Raw genomic sequence first — 5866 nt, 5'->3', positions numbered from 1 at the left:
TATCTGGAGCATCAGCATGTGGGTTCGATTACAGGCTAAAAATGKCCAGAAACAAAGTACTTTCTTCTGAAACTCGTCAGTCTATTCTTGTTCTGASAAATGAAGGCTATTCCATGCGAGAAATTGCCACGAAAATGAAGATCTTGTACAACGCTGTGTACCACTCCCTTCACAGAACAGCGCCAACTGGCTCTAACCAGAATAGAAAGAGGAGTGGGAGGCCCCGGTGCACAACTGAGCAAGAGGACAAGTACATTAGATTGTCTAGTTTGAGAAACAGATGCCTCGCAAGTCCTCAACTGTCAGCTTCATTAAATAGTACCGGCAAAACACCAGTCTCAAGGTCAACAGTGAAGAGGCGACGCCGGGATGCTGGCCTTCTAGGYAGAGTTGCAAAGAAAAAGCCATATCTCAGACTGGCCAATAAAAATAAAAGATTAAGATGGGCAAAAGAACACAGACACTGGATAGAGAGAAGGCTTTTTCTTTGCAACTCTGCCCAGAACTCTAGCCAGACAGCTGTCAGTACAGGGTCTGCTATGATCCTTTAATCACTGGTAAATCAAGACAGAATTTATTTTTCCTATAACTCACTACAGTAAGTTAGCAAAAATAGATAGCTTGTAGTCTAGCGATTAGCATGTGTCGCATGAGTTTCAAGTTTAGGGAAAGCTATCTTTTCACCATAAAAATGCCCCTTTATATTATAACAAACAAAGGATTGCATGCCTCTATCATCGCATTTGCAGACTAATGTAAGCCTACTATTCCTAATGTAATGAGTAGATTGGATTGTGATAATTTAGGCAATTAATAAGAACGTAGTCGCATAGGCTATATCAGAGACGTTTCTTTACGTTGCACAGGAAGACCTTGTCTTGAATGCAACCATGTAATCTAGGCTGAGAAGGGGTCCTGGCTAGAAGAGATCAAGCTTTAGTCAAACATTTTTTTTCCGCACTTTAGATAACACCTTTCCTAACCTTGTTGGCCATTGAAGATGGGTTGTGGCTGGGTCTTCCAGCATGACAACGACCCGAAACACACAGCCAGGGCAACTAAGGAGTGGCTCCATAAGAAGCATCTCAAGGTCCTGGAGTGGCCTAACCAGTCTCCAGACCTGAACCCAATAGAATATCTTTGGAGGGAGCTGAAAGTCCGTATTGCCCAGCGACAGCCCYGAAACCTGAAGGATCTGGAGAAGGTCTGTATGGAGGAGTGGGCCAAAATCCCTGCTGCAGTGTGTGCAAACCTGGTCAAGAACTACAGGAAACGTATGATCTCTGTAMTTGCWAACAAAGGTTTCTTTACCAAATATTAAGTTCTGCTTTTCGGATGTATCAAATACTTATGTCATGCAATAAAATGCAAATTAATTACTTAAAAATCATACAACGTGATTTTCTGGATTTTTGTTTTATATTCTGTCTCTCACAGTTGAAGTGTACCTATGATAAAAATTACAGACCTCTACATGCGTTGTAAGTAGGAAAACCTGCAAAATCGGCAGTGTATCAAATACTTGTTCTCCCCACAATACATTATCTGCTGGTATCGTTTTTAAATTGAGAACATATAGCTGAACACTATGTAAACAATGGGTGAGTTAAGCTATTCTCTGCTTCAGATGCACAATGTCAAGGATGCATTGCAAATGTCCATAAGCCTAATGCCATCATACTCTAGGCCAGTGGTTCCCAACTCCGGTCCTCGAGTACCCCCAACAGTACAGTTTATTGTAGTCCCGGACAAACACACCTGAATCAACTTGCCAACTAATCATTAGGCCCTTTGAGTTGAATCAGGTCTGTTTGTCCGGGGCTACAACAAAAATGTGTGCTGTTGGGGGTACACAAGGACTGGAGTTAGGAACCACTGCTGTAGGCCTATGGCTGCATCAGCTGCAAAATGGGTTCGCATGGCTGATAGCCTGAAAAAATAGTGAATCAAATGGCTGATWGYCWSWAWWWWTWSWGRCWATCAAATAACACTAATTGGAGAGCTTATGACTGAACAAAAAGGTAATGTACATTTGAGCATACAACACAGAAACTGACAAATTAGAGACCGATTCCCTTCCCCTCTTTATTGCAGGATTGTGATCCGTGATTAATCAACATCGACACAAGTTCATCTTGAATAATAGTTCACAATTAAAACAAGTTAAAACACTTCAAAGAACCAACACTATTTCACATCATTTCCAAAGTGTAAAAGTAAGCTAACTCGTATGTTAAGGTTAGACATTTTACTAACAAGCCTATTATTACTGAAGGATCATTTCAGGTGAACAAAAAAAAAGTCAACAACATAGGTGGCCAATCTCGCTCCACTGATTCCTGCTCTACGGGGGGACGCAGACTTCTGTTCCAGCCCAGCAATAGCACACTTGATAATTAACTGATTAGGTTTGATACATTTAATCAGTCGTGTTAGTGCTGGGCTGGAACAGAAGCGTGCACACGCAGCAGGGTTGGCCTGCTCCAGTTGTAATAGGTAACATTGTGTGTAACATTGTGTGACTTTTAAACCTTATTTTTTTGGTTCACAAAATGTGCTAACATACAGTAGGTACACATATAATCCATGGTATACAAGGATGTACCCTTGTKCTCTTTGAACATTCATTGGGACCTCTTCATCTGCATACAGGGTTTTACAGCTCTCTGTATCTGAGGACAGAAAACATCCCAAAAGAAGCAGACAGCATTATACTCAAATTAGACAGCACTGAATATTATGTTGCTATATCTCTCTGGCTTCAGTTTTTCTCRTTAGGGATGGGAATTTAAGAATATGTTCATAATGTCCTCCCACAAAGGTACTTGCCCTATCCAGAGTAKTKTACTCTTCCTTCTGACAGCTGGAACTGTTAGCTAATCATTTCACCCTATTCCATGGCTGTTAGCTAGCTACAAATGCATTCAGATTTACAACGATACATAAAGATAGCTAGCTAACTAGCCAATATGAAGTTAGCAAACAGTTGATATTTAAATCACTTAGCTAGCTATACAGTATGTAAAGTTAGCTAACTAGCGAAAATTATGTTAGCAGCTCATTTGAGTTAGCCTGCAGACTATAGCAAGCTAGCTAGCTAATAATACATTGTTTTTKATCATTTTCTAAATATATTTACTTACTTGAATAGGTTCTCCCAATGCCTCTGTTTTCYGGGTCCTTGGAAAAACGAAATAAGGGGTAATCTTCCCGAAGTTTCCGATGGTAGCAAAACGCAGCCAGCCATGTGGACCATTGGAGAACTTCCAACAGTCTTTGGTCTTCCAACATGGCACCTGGTGCGGTTGCTACAGTAGGTGATTTGTGATGCAACTGCAAGCCCTCTATAATAGGTTTTCCAGAAACAAATAGCAGATCTGTCTGTCTGCATGAAATTAACATAATCTTGATTATATCAGTTGCCTGAAAATAATAAACCTAAAAAAAGGGCTTTCATCGTTAAAGAATTGGAACATGTGAAAGGATTGAAATAATAAGAATGTACTTTCGACAAAGCAAAGATATAATCCAAATGTGCGGGTGAAGAAATTATCACTGTCTTTGTGATATAGTTTATCCACAAAAAAATCATGATCATGTGTAGTATTTATTATAGAATTTCGTAGTAAATACTACAGTATTATCTGCAAAAAAACACTGCAGTAAATACTACAGTAATTTCCGCAAAAAACTACAGTGTCCGCTAAAACACTAGCATTTTTTAATGATAGTAATACTACAGTATTACATTTAATACCACACCAATTCCCATCTCCAATATCCCAATTTGTGTCACCCATGAGTGAGAAACCTACATTCCAAGTATAGACCATATATTGTGTTCCCTACAGATGATAGAAAAGAGCAGAAACTCTAAACTATCCATTCAGACTAGTCATACCTATCTACAGGCTATGGAAAACATGCTCTTTTAGTATTTGTCCAGTAGGTTTCCTCAAGGAGAAAACCCCCACTTATATGTCAAAGATAATACAACAAAAAATCACATGATTTCWYRWSAAATCATGTGAAAACATTTGTTTTTGTGATCACGTGACATTCATGTGTTTTTTTCTCTCAGTCAAGTACTGAATTTCAAGCACAGATTCAACTAAGGCTTTTTTCGAAAAGCCTTAAGAAGGGCAGGTTGGCTCCATCTCAGTGTGCTTCAATCTATAGCTAGAAGACTCCTGATATCTCCAGAAGTGAAAAGTATAATTGTTGCCATAATCTGTTGTTATCTAGTACTGTCTTTTTGCTAGCTAGGGCCATATACTTTAAGTGCTGTCTGTCTTCTGAGTAACCTACTTGTTGTGTGAACTGCTGACTGCTCATAACTTGCAGTTGATTGTTGACACATCAACCAGGATTAAGGGAAAGGGCATTTTGTGACTGCTGTTTTGGCAATCAGTGGCTGTGTTGGAGGGGGAGTTTTTCCTCTCCTAGGCAATCAGCAATTAGTACCRGGAGGTGTGCTCTTCACCTCTGCTAGACAATTAGCAATTAGTGTTAGTACTTCAGTCTCCCGTTTTCTCATCGGTGGCCATGTCAGAGGCGGCAATGTCACTGGGGGTCTCGTCGCGGAAACAAAGACTGTTCTGTCACGTTGTTCTGCCGAGTTGTTCGAGGAAGGAGAGGAAGGCTCCACACCACTCTCTCAGTTGAGGATCTTACCTAGTTATTTTCAGATGATCTTTTGTAACTTTGTAAACTATTTATTTTTTATACCTGTTCGCTCCTCTCCCTGTAGGCTTTACAGACGCTCCCCACCCCTTGGCTGCAACCCTTCTAATTTAGTGTAGCCTGCGCGCTCAACCCCTGTGGAATTCATGGTCTCCGGCAGCATTTGGAACTGCCGATCTGCGGTTAAGAACGCAGAGTTCATCTCAGCCTGTGGCCCTACTGTCCCTATACTTTTTGGCCCCGATGGAGACTTGGATCCCCCCAGAGAACACTGCTGCTCTCTCTTCATCTGAATCCCACGTGTACTATGATAGACTCAATTTCCTGATGCTGGTTTAACATTTTTGGGAGCATCTTATTGGTGTCCTGTACTCATGCACTGAGACATTTCTCACCATTGAACTGCCCAATACAACTGGCCGGAGAAGGGAATCGAGAAATCCGCCCATTCCCACCCCTCACACAATATGTTGAGCGCCTACGAGAAGCAGGATAGCATATACCTTGTGGGCCTGCAACTTATCTACATAGTACCCCTCGCCTGGTGTTCAACCTTCCCTACCGCTTCAAAGAGGATCTTAAATAATCCCACAAATATTGCACAATCCAGGTTTGCAAAGCTCTTAGAGACTTACCCAAGAAGACTCACCGTTGTAATCACTACCAAAGGTGTTAATCAAATGTATTGACTCAGGGGAGAATACTTATCTAATCAAGATATATTAGTGTTTTATTTTTCATTCATCTTAAAAATATGCTAGAATCCTTCCACTTTGACATTACAGTTTTTTCTGTAGATCGTTGACAATTAAATCAATTTGAATCCCACTTTGTAACACAATAAAATGGGAAGAAATCCAAGGGGGGTGAATACTTACGATACCCACTGTAGGCCTGCTTCTAACAACAACAAACTCATGAAGCTCCCGCACAGCGGTAACATGAGTTAGCCTGAAGACAAGATTAAATTGACAGTCTRATGGTGAGAATATGTTAAATTGTAGACCTATATGAATAATCTGATGAACAGCGCATCTTGGAATTGACACAGTGTCACGTTCCTGACCTTATTTCCTTTATTTTGTCTTTGTTTAGTATGGTCAGGGCGTGAGTTGGGGTGGGCATTCTATGTTATGTGTTTCTATGTTGGGTTTAACTAGCCTGATATGGTTCTCAATCAGGG

The 5866-nt window shown here is 40.6% G+C and overlaps 1 long non-coding RNA gene and 1 other non-coding gene across 2 annotated transcripts; one reads left to right on the top strand and one right to left on the bottom strand.

Annotated features, from left to right (window-relative positions):
• Window positions 1–2065: 2065 nt before the first annotated feature.
• Window positions 2066–3413, bottom strand: LOC111969751 (uncharacterized). Its single transcript, XR_002878042.2, has 2 exons — window positions 3144–3413; window positions 2066–2672 (listed from the first exon to the last, which is right to left on the bottom strand). It is a non-coding gene; the product is annotated as an uncharacterized lncRNA (long non-coding RNA).
• A 504-nt stretch (window positions 3414–3917) lies between these two features.
• On the top strand, window positions 3918–3972 carry LOC111970792 (U7 small nuclear RNA). The gene has a single exon (XR_002878159.1). It is a non-coding gene; the product is annotated as a U7 small nuclear RNA (small nuclear RNA).
• The last annotated feature ends 1894 nt before the right edge of the window (window positions 3973–5866 follow it).

Source organism: Salvelinus sp. IW2-2015, linkage group LG11 (assembly GCF_002910315.2).
Source record: "Salvelinus sp. IW2-2015 linkage group LG11, ASM291031v2, whole genome shotgun sequence".
In the NCBI taxonomy this organism is placed as follows: domain Eukaryota; kingdom Metazoa; phylum Chordata; class Actinopteri; order Salmoniformes; family Salmonidae; genus Salvelinus; species Salvelinus sp. IW2-2015.
The sequence above is the reverse complement of the archived record's forward strand: the minus strand, read 5'-3'. Positions and strand labels throughout refer to the sequence as shown.